The sequence below is a fragment of the Mauremys reevesii genome, unplaced genomic scaffold (assembly GCF_016161935.1).
Source record: "Mauremys reevesii isolate NIE-2019 unplaced genomic scaffold, ASM1616193v1 Contig66, whole genome shotgun sequence".
NCBI classification, from domain to species: Eukaryota; Metazoa; Chordata; order Testudines; family Geoemydidae; genus Mauremys; species Mauremys reevesii.
In genome coordinates this window covers 220,950-236,079 of record NW_024100880.1, presented here as the reverse complement: position 1 = coordinate 236,079, position 15,130 = coordinate 220,950, and the positions used below count along the sequence as shown (strand labels likewise).

Here is a 15,130-nt window from a genome sequence, read left to right as displayed (position 1 = left end):
GTGGTGGGTGATTCAACCATATATTAGTTATCAAGATGTACGGGAAAATAACATTTATTCTATTAAAGAAATTGAAAAATGTTGAGCTCTGGTAATACTTACTGATATAACCCATTTGTTGGTGTTGGAAGTTCTTCCTCGTGGTCTTCAAACATAAATTCACAGCAATTCACATAAAGTGACTCCAGCTTATGACAATTCTTTATACAAAATGAAAGAACCATTTGATCCATTTGGGTAAATTTATTTCGATTTAACTTTACTTCAGTGAAATCCAGTGCACTTTTCACAAACTTTTGTTCTTGGATCTCATACAAACAGTGAAACACGTCATGCTCGTACATCTCCACATCATACTCAGTGGGACTAAAAGGGAATAAATCCGTTTGTTGTTTTGCTTGAACCCACTTCAGTAAATCTGGTTTAATTTTAGGTGAAATTTTACAGCCAATTATTTTCTCTGTGTCCTTCATTCTTTCTTCATTTAAGAGCCCAAACAGGAATCGCACAGTTAACATTAAATAATTTCTAGAGTTTCCATAGTTTTCTAATAATGTTTTTACATCTTTCTTGGGAGTCCCTGAATCATTTCTTGTTTCTTCATCCTTCTCCAAGACATAAAATAAAGCTGCAAAAAACTCCTGAAAACTTAAGTGAATGAAGCTATAGACACGCACACAATCAATGTCTTTTTGAAATACGTTCTCATTCAAAAGAGGGGAAGAGAGTCTCTCTGATCTAAGCCATAGTTCTTGATTTCTTCTTCCTCAAACAGTATCTTTTGTTTCCAGATTCCATCAGCAGCCAAGGAGCAAAGTCCCCTCAGATTAGCTTGCATCTGTTGCTTCATATTGCTTCTTAGAGGTTTTACTAAACTGGAAAGGTAGAGTATATACACTCCAGTGGTTGTTTTTGAAGTCTGTGCAAGATCCTCACCTTTTTCTAGCTGCTGTTTCACAACAGTGCAGATGATCCAACATACGATGGGGACAAAGCACATGGTGAAGAGAATTTCATTTCCTCTCACAAATCGTAAAGCTTGTCTTGCTTGGTTTTCATTTTGAAAGAACTTGTGGAAATATTCTCTCCTTTCAGCTTCAGAAAATCCCAGGATCTCTGCATACCGGGACCACTCCAAACACTGTCCCAGTTTCTCCAGGGCAATTGGCCTTGTAGTGATTATCAAATAACTTTCAGGAAGAACTGTTTTCCTAAATAAACTGCTCAGTATGATATCCACTGGCTTCTTCTCCCAGGGGTCAGAGCACAGGTTATCTTCTGACTGGTCAAAAGGAAATCTCAGTTCATCAAAACCATCAATTAAGAACAGAAGTTTTTCTGGCTTCACCAAAATCTTTCTAATCGGTGCATTTGTATTAGAACAATTTTTAAAAATCAGGTCAGCCACACTTCCCTGCTCAGTAAGTAGGTTCATTTCCCGACAATTTATGTAGAAAACAAAGTCAAACATTTCCTTATAGAGTTCTCCAGCTGCCCAATCGCACATGATCTTTCTTGCTGTCATTGTTTTTCCAATCCCTGCAGCTCCCAGCAGCACAACAATTTGTGGTGTTTGTCCTTCTTTATCAGGTTTAAATAGGGTGTCTATAGTAATTACAGAACTAGCTTGTTTAGTCATGATTTTTGCATGTCTCCGCCCCATGGCCATTATTTCATGTTCCTTCTCATTTTCATGACGAGGTTTGTCTAGAATAGTCAGCTTTGTGTATCTTGTGTTTAGAATCACATTCTCACCAAGACGACTGTTCATGTCTTTTATTACTCTGTACTTCTTAAAAACATCTTCTTTATACTTCTTCCTATAACCTGAACCAGTAACATGGGACATTAGAAATATTGAACTGAAAGTTAAGAAAAAAGGTTTATTAATCTGTTACAACAAAATTACTACAATAGTAAAGGTACCCAGCACTGATGTTGCACCTTTACCTATAAATTGGATCCTGAAATCACTTGATTATGTGCCTGGCCCTGAACCCTTACAGGGGTGGGGAACCTTTTTTCTATCAGGGGCCACTGACCCACAGAAAAAATCAGCCATGGGCCACCCACAGCCCTGTGGGGAGTGGGGGAGGGGAAGGCATGGAGGCTCGGGGCTTCACCTAGGCCGCGCCCGCAGGTGCCACCTCCGCAACTCCCATTGGCTACAGTTCTCAGTCAATGTGAGCTGTGGAGCCAGCACTAGGAGTGGGGGCAGGGCAGGAAGCTTTCCTGATCACCTAGGGGCCACAGGGACATGCTGGTCACTGCCAGGAGCTGCGTGAAGCCAACCAGACTTCTGGCAACCCAGTGGCTTCTGGCCCATAGTGCGGAGACTTGCCACGGGCCAGATTAAATGAAGCAGCAGCCTGGATCTGGCCCACAGACCATAGGTTCCCCGCCCTGCCTTGCTCAAATAATTCATCCCACTAAAATTATTCATGTGCATAGACTGTAGGCATCACTTCACCCCTCACACAAATGCAATCACCACTTGGGGGAAACCTGGCAACCATTTATCAATTCACAGCAACACTATACAAGTTATGACACAAAGTGGAAGAGACTGTCATATGCAACTGAAACAATTCTGAGAATTTAGGTGGAACGAATGTAACTTCACAAATTAGAATGTGCCTAGGGCATTTAAGTTGGAAAGAGAAACTGTCATAGGATTCTTAATGATCAAAGTTGAGTACTTCTAGTTATCTTCCTATTTAATTCTGAGCTGAAATAATGCTCCTCGTAGTAGTGTCCTCCAGGGAGATGTTGTACACACATATGTTATAAGTTGCCCGAGGTAACAAAAGTCCCACTCGGCCCATTACATAACATTATTTGTAAAAGTCACCAAGATTTAAAACAGAGTGACTGGTTCAAAGGGTCTACAAGGCTCCTGGTAAAGTCATGGGTAGGCATGACAATGGGCTGAGAGAGTCTAAAAATGGGAGGAAACGTTTATAGTCAAAAACACCAAAATGCATTTTGATTGGTTAATTTTGATGGAATGAGGTAGACAGCCTGTTTGGACACAATTTGTGTGGTAGGAGTCACTCAACAGAAGAGCAGGACATGTGGATTGTAAGTTGAGAGCTTTACCATTATGGCCACCATCCCCACCATCACCTGGGATCCACCATGACACTGTTGGGCCTTCATCCTCCTGATCCTGAAAGATGTTCTGACCAGAATGAGTCCCAGACAGGTATCCAAATGACATCACCATCTCCACTGGCTTTTGCCAATTCATGAACTTCACCTGGGATGTGAACTGAGACCCACCCTCTCATAGGATTTCAGAGCCTGGGATCCAGCCCAAGCCCAAACTCCTACACTGCAGTTTTTAGCCCTGCATCCTGAGACCCACAAGCCTGAGTCAGCTGACATGCGCCAGTATAGACACACCCTCTGAGACCACAGAGGCAGCTAAACACAATGTCTTAAACAGCCAGACACTGGTAAGAGTTTGCTGGATCTCAGAGTGGGTGATCAGACCATGTGCTGGACCTGTGATCCCCAGCAGAGAGGCTGCCAGGGAAAGTCAGCACCAGAGAGAGAGGGGCTGCATTTTCTCTTTGCTCCGCTTTTCCCTCCATTGGTCTGAGTGGAAACAAGACTGGACATCAGCAATTACAGCTGCACCACCATAAGGGCATTTCCTGGGGACTGATGCCAGCGGCTGCCCACTACAAACTAGGGAATTTTCTTTGGCTAGAGTGCTATTGCCGTTGTCACTATTACAGTCTTCACTTTGTTGCCTTTGGGAACCGGTAACATTAGTGTCGTATATCTGGAAAGGCGTTTGTAAAGGCTATGTTAAGACAGGTCAGTTTCTGTGTTTCACAGGGACAGTTCCAGGAAAGCATCCAACCAAATAAGCACAAGGCCACCACACCGGGGTAACTTCCCATGCAGATATCACATACCTTTAGCCGACAACTCTGATGTTTTTTTTATTTGGACGCCAATCTGAAAGGGAAAGTACTTGTAAATAACACAGTAAGAATGTTTTGTGCATTCCAAGACAAGTGCATTTATATTCTATATAGACCCACCCAAGGACTGAATGATACCATTGCATCTCACGCTAAATGTAATCGCTGAGGAGAGCACGGCTACCAGCAGTCATTTTACTCAGTGCAGTTTTTGAAATATAGTAAAGGACGCTCTATTTCTCTGATTGTGATGGAGTGTTCACTCCACACTTGCACTGAAAGGGTTAGTGCAGTGAGAACAGGGCTAATTAGCCCAACAAGTCACAGCTGAGGGGAATCAGGTGGCCAAGCAATCCCCTGACTGAAAGAGGGAGCCCAGCTGGAGAGGAAGTAGCTGTGCTGGGACTATAAAGACAGGAAATTGGAAACAGGAGAGCTGCGTGAGCCGAGGGACGTGCTGGCCACCACTTCCCGCAGCCCCCATTGGCCTGGAGCGGCGAACCGCAGCCAGTGGGAGCTGCGATCGGCCTAACCTGCGGATGCGGCAGGTAAACAAACTGGCCCAGACCGCTGGGGGCTTTCCCTGAACAAGCAGTGGACCGGCTTTGAGAAGCACTGAACTATATGATTTTTTTTTAAAGTTCTATAGGCAACCCAGAATAGCTTGCATAAAATAGCCACTGCCATTGTCAAGTATCTGTTAATAAACTAAGTTAGGAACAAAGTAGCCTCTTTCCACCCCTCAAATATAGACTTACTATTGTGTGTGTTCTGGTAGGATCTAGAGCCCCAATCAGTGAGCAGGGCCCCACTGTACTAGGTCCTGTGCTCACATATAACAAGACCATCTCTGCCTGACAGAGCTCACAGTCTAAAGCAAGTAACTGCCCCCTGCATTGCGCTCTGGAGGCTTCTAAACTCTCCCCCTGGGGGACTGTCCAGGGCACTGAATTTCAAAGGCCTCTAGGGAGAGCCCCACTGCCAGCCCTGGAGCTTCCGTCCCAGGGACTCTGGGCAGAACCAGCCCAGCTGAGCTCCACTGTCACCGTGGGGTACAGGGGAGAGGAACAGGAATGACTGAAGCTACATCTGCACTGGAAAGTTCAAAGTGCTGCCCAGGGCTGGCTACAGGCACCAGCTCAGCAAGCAGGTGCTTGGGGCGGACAAGGGGAAGGGGCGATACGTCGGGCTCTTCGGCAACAATTTGGCGGCGGGTCCCTCAGTCCCTCTCAGAGGAAAGGACTTGCCACTGAATAGCTGCTGAAGAAGAAAGAGGCACAGTGGAGTTGCCTCCGATCATGATCATGGCTTCCCACCCCCCACCGCTTGGGGCGGCAAAAACCCTGGAGCCGGCCCTGGTGCTGGCGCGGGAGTGCTCCCATGCCAGTGATTTGAAGTGTGAATGTGGTCACGTGTGAGCTCTCCCAGCGCTCCTGGTAATCCACCTCCACAAGGGGATTAGCTCCGAGCGCTCCGAGCCAGTCTATGCTAATGCTTTAAAGCGCTCCAACTTGCTGCGCTCGGTGGGCAGGGGGGTGATTTTTCACACCCGAGCCAGCAAGTTAGAGCGCTATAAAATGTCAGTGTAGACAAGCATGGGTGCCAACTTATATGGGCTCTTGGAGCTAAAGCCCCAGGAATATTCATAATCAGGGGCTCTGCTCCACCAATATTTGGAAATATTAGATTTTCCCCCCTTCCCAGAGTTTCCCTGCCTGAATGTAAAGAGAGCCCACAGTTGCTGCTGCTGCCGGTAGCCTAAGGGCTGCAGCATTAGCATAAGAGGAATGTGCTAAGCTACACCACCATTTTGGGCCCCACCAAAAATTATACGAACCTGCCGCCTATGTAGACAAGCCCTAACAGGGTTTGAGTTCAGCTCCACCACAGAGCACATGGATTCTAACACTGCTCCACTAAAGCAGGGATTCTCAACCTTTTTCCTTCTGAGCACCTTCCCCCTCCCCGCCCCTGCCCCGACACCATGGTATAAAAACTCCAAGGCCCACCTGTGCTACAACAACTGTTTTTCTGCATATAGAAGGCAGGGCCGGCATTAGGAGGTAGCAAGCAGGGCAATTGCCCAGTGCTCCATACCACAGGGGGCCCCACAAAGCAAAGCTCAGGATTCAACATCAGCCCCAGTTGGAGGGGCTCAGGGCCCGAGGCTTCAGCCTTGCGATACGGCTTCAGCTTTCTGTCCTGGGCACCAGCAAGTCTAATGCCAACCCTGCTTGGCAGCCCCCCTGAAACCTGCTCACAGCCCCCCAGGAGGCCCCGGACTCCTGGTTGAGAACCACTGCACTAAATAGTGGCTCTCCAATGGCACTGGCTCTTACGCTGTTGTGGGACACTGAAAGGCAAGCTGGGGCCTTTGGAACTGCAGCTCTCCAGGTTTGCAAGCTATTTGACTGTATTTTACTGAATTTGTCTTTAATTAAAAAATATTCTTGATGATAAAGTTTGTTCCCACAACCCCAGAAATGTCTCATGGGGCCAAGCAGCTGTTTGGTGATAATATACTGGGTCAGGTTCTCTTCTGTAATCAGTTTCTAATTACAGATCTTTAATTCTCTTCCCCAGGCCCTGCATAGGTTAGAGCAGCCTGGGGGCAGTTCTAACTTACGCCAACTGCCAGTGATTCCCAGGGATTGGGCCACCAGCTGGGTATGCACCCCAGTCACTCCTCCTCCCCACCTCTCTGTCCAGGACACTTCTTCTGCACCACCAGGTTATGTCTACACACACTGGGGACTTCCCCACACTAGGCATCTTCTCAGATGGAGAGTTACAGGCTGACTGGCTCCCCTTGTGCCATCTGAGTGGTGAAAAGGGGGTGGAGCAGGTCAGAGAAACTGCCCCACTCTTGGCATCTCTGCTGAGGCCCCCTAACTTCCTGCTGGGATTTAGAATTTGTCATTCCTGCCATCAGCCTGTTTCTCCTTCTGCTGCTGCTGCCGCTGCCTTCGGGCAGATTCTGGGGGGAAACCTGCAAGTTTTACAGTAACTTCCTTACCTTTTCCTCCTCCTTCTCTGAGTTTAGAAGCAGAATCTCTGAGATTGATCTGTGTGAAAATGTCCATAGTTATATCTACTGCAGCCTCTCCACCATAGAATGCCATCAGGAGGTTCTTGGTATCTATCCTGTCGGCATTCTCCAGCCGACCTCGGGGGATGTTACCTTTCCCCTCAAAGTCAGAGTGCAAGAGTTTGTCTTTAAATCTTTTGAAATTTTCATGAGAGAGGTTGTCGAGGGCATGCACGAGCAGCTCACTAATTCTGCTGCTTCTATTTTCCATCACTGGGTACCAGGAAATGAAACTTATATACAATGCAAACTCCCATTAACATGATATAATATTTTTCCCAAGTAGAAAAGGAAAGAAGTGTAGTCTGGAGGTGGCAGTAGGTCAATGAGGTTCATAACTCCTTGATGCTTTTCCTCACACGACTCACTCGACAGTTCATGTTGTGTCTCCATGCCTCAGTTTCTCCATCTGTAAAATAGGGATAATCCTACTCATCTCATACCCAGGCAGTTACATTAGCTGTGAAATAAGAGATTTGGACATCATGATGCATCCGTAGTAAAACCTCAGTCAAACTTTTGTTACTGTAGCCAAATTGTTCTATGCATTCAGGGCCAAATTCTGCCATCTTTACTCATGTTGGTTTCAGTGGAATTACTTCTAGATAAGACATACTCAAGGTGAGTAGGCAGGGTGGAATTCAGACCTAACAAAGTAAACCAAATTTTGGTGAACGATTCATCCCAAATCTCTAAACTTCTTCCTACATTTGTGGACAAAGGAAAGTTTGACAGATCCCTGAAAAGCCACTGACAGAAAGTATGACATGCTTAACTCAATAAAAATTATCCCCATGCACCTAATTACAACTAGAGACTTGGGATCACAGATGTAAAAACAGCCTCCAGTTTTCTACCTGCAGCCAGCGACAGATGCAATTCTGAGTGTGCAAATCACTGTGGCCACAACAGATGTCAGGCTCTGAGCCTGCAAAGGGAAGGATGGGTCAACTCTTGCACCCACACAGATTCATTGGTGGGATGGTGGCCTCGGAAGATTTACTAACTGATGGTGCCTGCAAATCAGAAAGACTTCTAAATGCCAACACTGGAGTCCAGGATTATTTGATGTCTCAATACAGAGCCTCCAATGGATTAGGGGGGCAAAGCTGGAAGTCTGTTTTAAAAAAATGCCCTTAAATAGAATTTTCAGCAGAGTTGCAAAAGAATCATTAATTTAGTCACCAATAACTAGAAGCCATAATAAAAATGAAAAGAAAAAAACAAAAATTGTTTAACAACCAAAAATTAAGATGCTAAAATGGGGGAAACACTGTACTCCGCAACCCGGTGAGATTGACAGCACTTTCACTTTCTACATCCGGGCTCCGCATTTACTCTTTAAAATCAGCCCTCCCCCTTTCCCAGTGAAAAAAAGGTGTTCTTAAACTGGAATTAAGGTTTCAAATACGCATTAATACATATTAGTAGAACACTTTCCAATTTTTTCCCTTTTAGAACCACAAAAGGGAAAGTTACATTTAAGAGAGAATTCCGGGCACATCCTGCAGCAGGGAGATGCACAAGCACCCGAACGGGGTCGCTGAGCTGCACCCTTCCAGCACTAACCCACTGCAGAGACTGGGAGGACCCAGGCCACACACCCCGCCCGCACTGCCCCACACGCAGCATAGGAATCGATGTACCCACTGATGCAAGTGGGCCCGGGCCGCCCCGCCCCGCGGCGATATGTAGCGGGTGCGTGGCAGCGCACAGTCCCCCGCCCCCCCCAGAGCTGCCGCGGCTCCGCGCACACGGCGGGGCTGGGAGCGCGGCGGCCGCCGGAGGAAGCTGCTGCTGCTGCTGTTCTGCCCCTTTCCCCCAGCCCCGCACGCAGGCGCGGCAGCTCCCGTGGAGGGGGGCGGGGCTGGGGGTTCTGCTCCTTTCCCCGCCGGGGGGGCACGGCCAGGGGGAAAGGAGCAGAACATCCGCAGCTCCCTCCGGCTGCCCTAGCGCTCCCAGCCCCACCCCCAGGTAACATGGGGAGGGGAAGAGAGTGGGGGGTCCTGGGCCGCGAGGGGGGTGGAGTCACGTGGGGAAGTCACGTGCCCCCTAGCTGGTGTGCCCGCCCCCTCGCATACTGGTTAGAACTTTTGTTTACCTACATCCCTATGTGTATCATCCATCCACACACCAGGGGAGGCTCCAGGCCCCAGCACGCCAAGCGCGTGCTTGGGGCGGTATGCCATGGGGGGGGCACTCTGCCAGTCGCCGGGAGGGCGGCAGGCGGCTCTGGTGGACCTCTCGCAGGTGTGCCTGTGGGAGGTCCACTGGAACAGCGACATGCCCCCCTGCTTGGGGCAGTGAAATGTCTAGAGCCGCCCCTGCCTCCCCCCCCCCAGATATACACACACACACACAGTGTCTGTGCGTCTAGTCAGTGCCCTCCAACTGCCCTTCTGTCCCCAACAGCAAAACTGACAGGCTGCATCATATACCAGGGATACACACATTGATGGATGCTACAAAGACCTATCAATTAACATCCCACCTATCTGTAAACTTGGGGGGGAATAGCTTAGTGGTTTGAGCATTGGCCTGCTAAATCCAACTGTGAGTTCAATTCTTGAGGGGGCCACTTAAGGAACTGGGGTAAAAAACAAACTCAAAAAACTGTCTGGGGATTTGCCCTGCTTTGAGCAGGGGATTAGATTAGATGATCTCCTGAGGTCCCTTCCAACCCTAATATTCATTGCCAGACACTGACAACTGTACAGCCCATTCAACCCTTTACTATCTACTTTGGGCAGTGACTCCCTGGAACTGTGGCAATATTCAATCACCTTCAATTTATGGTCAGGTTTTGAACACTCTGCTAGATTGAACAGTGGGATACTGTTTAATTAATTCTATACTGGCCTGGACTTGGGTTAGAACACACACATGAAACTAGCTTATTCAATTTTTCCTATTTTTAACTCTCATTGGGCCAGAAACCCTCTACCTGAACTCACCAGCCCTCCATAAACAAATTGAAGATTATTCCTGCACCCCACCCCTGGGGGTGTATACCCCCTGAATTTCCCCAACACCCCCCACCCATTTTTGTGAACTAGTTACATGCCAATTTAGTGATTGTTTGGAAATCTGAATTAAAATTGAAACATTAATACACACTTTAAAAGCATATACCGTGTATAAGATATGAGTGTCTGAAAAAGTATAGTAGATTTGAAAAGTATGAACATAGACTAGTTTCCTTATACAGCTGTTGTTTTTTATGACAACGTCAGTGCATTAATTTTGGTGATGTTGGCCAACCTAATAATTTCACATTATGATTTGTAAGCAAAGTCAAAATGAGCTCTCCCTGACAGCTAGTGATGAGCTGGGGGAAAGGCTTCAGGACCAGATAGTATTTACATTCACATCTAATCTACCTAGGTATCGAGCAAACAGCTGTGTTGCCCAAGTGATAGATTTTGGCTGGGGTTGGGTTACAAATTATTTGAATGCGGGGGCAGGGCAGAATGAACTGTTCTTATTGTATGACTAAAGAGCAGTAGAACTGTACTTAACCTGTACTGATTGCGGGCATCAAGAGGGAGGGTGGGGACAGGTGTTTTGCTTGATGGTCTGTCTGAGTCATAAGTACTATTTGACCTGCCCCTCTGCACTGTTTAAAGACGGAGCTGATTAGGCTCCATAGATAGTCTTTTGTTTTGTTAAGTGACCACTACAGCTGAAATCACTGATAATCAGGTCTAAGTGTTTAGTCCTGCTGTGGGGACAGTGTTCCTGTGGGTACAGTGTTTTTGTGTAAGAGATGGCCCAGACTGCACTAGGAGTGACGTTTCCCCACTAAGAGCTCAGCTGAAATCACTGAGAGCTGGATGGAACCTCAAAAGACCAACTCACAGAGGTCACAATGGCAGGTGGCGGCAGAAGGTGACGGCGCAGGGCCATTGGCAACAGAGTGATGGAGTGAACGGTGGCACAACAAACAACAGTGGCCAGAGCGAACAGTGAACAGCTGGAGGAACAAGCAAGGTGCCTTCTTGTCACTCACCTGGGAGGTGTATTCACGTGAAATTACCTCTGAACTCTGAGTCTCCACTGACCAAGGACAACACCAATGAGTGGGGTGAGGTGGAGGGAAAAATGAGGGGCACGTTAAATAAACATTTGTTTGTTGGACTATATTTCAGTGACTTTGCTCCAAGATGCTAGATTTGTGACTGGGAATGGAAATTTATATAAATGCCTTTCCTAGTAGGCCAAGATTTTTAAAATGCATTATTTGCCAAGGTTGTTATCTCACATCGTTGCTATCTTGAGAGGTCATTATTTGGGGAGTTTCTGCACTAAACATTATTTTTATTATAATTAATTTTTACATAAGAATGGTCATACTGGGTCAGATCAGTGGTCCATATAGCCTGGGTATCCCGTCTCCCGACTGTGGTCAAGGCCAGGTCCTTCAGAGGGAATGAACAGAACAGGTAATCAAGTGATCCATCCTCTGTTGCCCATTCCAAGCTTCTGGCAACAGGCTAGGAACACTCAGAGCATGGTATTGCATCCCTCCCCATCCCGGCTAATAGCTACTGATGGACATATTCTCCAGGAATTTATCTGGTTCTTTTTTTAATCCTGTTATAGTTTTAGTCTTCACTCCATCCCCTGGCAAAGAGTTCCACAGGTTGACTTTATGTTGTGTGAAGAAATACTTCCTTTTATTTTTTTAAAACCTGCTGCCTATTAATTTCATTGGGTGACTGCTAGTTCTTGTGTTATTTGAAGGATTAAATAACATTTCCTTATTCACTTTCTTCACACCAGTCAAGATTTTATAGCCTCCCTGTCATAATCCCCCCTTAGTCATCTCTTTTCTAAACTGAAAATTCCCGGTCATTTTAACCTCTCCTCCTGTTTCATACCCCTAATCATTTTAATTGCCCATCTCTGTACCTTTTCCAATTCCAATATATCTTTTTTGGGATAGGGTGACCAGATCTGCACACAGTATTCAAGGTGTGCACGTAGTATGGATTTATATAGAGGCAATATGATATTTTCTGTCTTATTATCTATCCCTTTCTTAATGATTCCCAGCATTCCGTTTGCTTTGTTGACTGCCGCTGCACACTGAGTGGTTATTTTCAGAGAACCATCCACAATGACTCCAACATCTCTTTCTTGATTGTTAACAGCTAATTTAGACTCCATCATTTTGTATGTAAAATTGAGATTATGTTTTTCAATGTGCATTATGTTGCATTTATTAACATTTAATTTCATCTGCCATTTTGTTGCCCAGTTTTGTGAGATCCCTTTGTAACTCTTCACAGTCTGCTTTGGACTTAACTATCTTCAATAGTTTTGTATTGTCTGCAAATGTTGCCACCTCACGGTTTACCCATTTTTCCAGATCACTTGTGAATATGTTGAACAGTAATGGTCCCGACCCCTCAAGTATACCACTATTTATCTCTCTCCATTCTGAAAACTGATAATTTATTCCTACCCTTTGTATCCCATCTTTTAACCAGTTACTGATCCATGAGAGGACTTCTCTCTTATCCCCTGATGGCTTACTTTTCAAAAGTCAGTTTAAATTAAATACATTTTTCTTTAAATTATATTTTTTGGACTGTGCACCTGGTGCACCTCTTGCAAAAAAGCTTACGAAGAAGGATAGCTTTCCAATGCTATAACTAGTAAAAGTGGAGGAGCTTGGTTTGTCAGACCGATCAGCAAAGCCAATGCTGACAAACTACGTGAAAAGGCAGCAAAACACCAGGTCTCTGGACTGCATCAACATGCAGAAAGCCTTATAAGCCCACTTTCAAAGCCAATTTTAGAAGTGCTTAATGAGGTATGAGGACACCCAAGAAAAACCTTAAGAAGAAGCCTTAGCCGGGAGGACAGAACAGTCAGCCTCAACACCTTAGAGCAGACAGAAGCAGCATAAGAATGTAGGAACAGCCATACTGGGTCAGACCAAAGGTCCATCTAGCCCAGTATCCTGCCTTCTGACAGTGGCAGGGGGGAGAGATAGCTCAGTGGTTTGAGCATTGGCCTGCTAAACCCAGGGTTGTGAGTTCAATCCTTGAGGAGGCCACTTAGGGATCTGGGGCAAAAATTGGTCCTGCTAGTAAAGGCAGGGGGCTGGACTCAATGACCTTTCAAGGTCCCTTCCAGTTCTAGGAGATTGGTATATCTCCAATTATTACCTTTTAGTGCCAGGTGCCCCAGAGGAAATGACCAGAATAGGTAATCATCAAGTAATCCATTGCCCATTCCCAGCTTCTGACAATCAGACACTAGGGACACCATCCCTGCCCATCCCAGCTAACAGCCGTTGATGGACCATCCTCCATGAATTTATCTAATTATTTTTTGAACCCTGTTAAAGTCTTGGCCTTCACAAAATCCTCTGGCAAGGAGTTCCACAGGTTGACTGTGTGTTATATGAAGAAGTACTTCCTTTTGTTTGTTTTAAACCTGCTGCCTATTCATTTCATTTGGTGACCCCTAGTTCTTGTGTTATGGGAAGGGGTAAATAATTCTTTCTTATTTACTTTCTCTATACCAGTAATGATTTTATAGAGCTCTATCATATCTCCCCTTAGTTGTCTCTTTTCCAAGCTGAAAATCCCACTCTTATTAATATCTCCTCATATGGCAGCCGTTCCGTATACCTAATCATTATTGTTGCCTTTTCTGAATCTTTTCCAATTTCAATATATCCTTTTTGAGATGAGGAGACCACATCTGCATGCAAATGACAGAGATGAGAAGCACTTCTTTCCTAAATAAACTGCTCAGTATGATTTCCACTGGCTGCTTCTCACAGGGATCAGAGCACAGATTACTTGTTGGTTGATTAAAGGAAAATCTCAGTTCATCAAAACCATCAATTATGAACAGGAGTTTTTCTGGAGTCATCAGAATCTCTTTAGTTGGTGCATTTTGATCAGGGCAATTCTTTAAAATTAAATCTTCAACACTTCTCTGCTCTCTGACAGAGTTATTTTCCCTACAATTTATGTAGAAAACATAATCAAACCTGCTCTGATACAGTTCTTCATTTTCCCAGTCCAACATGATCTTTCTTGCTGTCAGTGTTTTTCCAATCCCTGCAGCTCCCTGCAGCACAACAATTTGTGGTGATTGTCCCTTTCCATCAGATTCAAATAAATCGCCTATGGTAATAGGAGTAACATACTTAGTCATGATTTCTGCATGTTTCCATCCCAAGGCCATTATTTCATGTTCTCTCTGCATTTCATGACGATGTTCATTTGTAATGATCAATTTGTGTATCTGCTGTTTAGCTTCACATTCTCACCAAAACAGGCATTCATGTCTTTTATTTTGTTGCATTTGCTTTTTATATGTTCTCTATACTTCACCCTGTAAGCTGAGTTTGTGACATGAAGCATTAGATATTGTAATGTTACAATACAGCTATTTAAACAATACTGGTACCGTAAATTTAGAGTGCACTTTTCTTCAAAAAGTATCCCCACATAAATTAACTATGGTTCCAGTCCTTACTCACATCAGTGATCCCATGTGAGAGAAAAGGCTCAGACCTTCTATGCATATTATATAAATAAAAGAATCACTTTATAAGTTACTGAAATGTGGGCACCTCTATGGTGAAACCTGTCAGGTGTTTAACAGTGAACAATGGTACTTTATAACAAACTAAGGCATGAAGGCATGGAGAATGACATGTATAACTGAAACAGTAATGGGAATTTAGGTGCAAAGAATATAACTAAAGTATAACCTAAAATTTGTGCAGGGCCCAGAGGTTTAAAAAAGTGCCATAGCACCTTCAGTGACCACAAATGCTGACCTCCAGTTATTTCGACTCATTTAAAAGATGGCATCCCTAGCAAGATAGTGTCTTCCAGCATCATGCTGCTGCACTTGATCAGTACTGCCTCTGAGACAAGAGCTTCACCTACTCACCAGCACCATGTTCTGCAGCACCTGATTCTTTCCTGGAGATCTCCCCATTCATTTCCTTATCCTCCATCCCACCCTGCTTAACCTGTGTGATCTGATGAGACTGCTCTCTGAGACTTATTATTTCTACTAGTAAACCCAATGTCTGGCTGATCTAGCCTAATGCTGGTAATCACTGGTAATT

General features: G+C 45.2%; 1 pseudogene; it reads right to left on the bottom strand.

The window, feature by feature from the left end:
• The window catches only part of LOC120394564, a 51,050-nt pseudogene extending 42,387 nt beyond the window's left edge, over positions 1-8,663 (bottom strand).
• Positions 8,664-15,130: the final 6,467 nt, after the last annotated feature.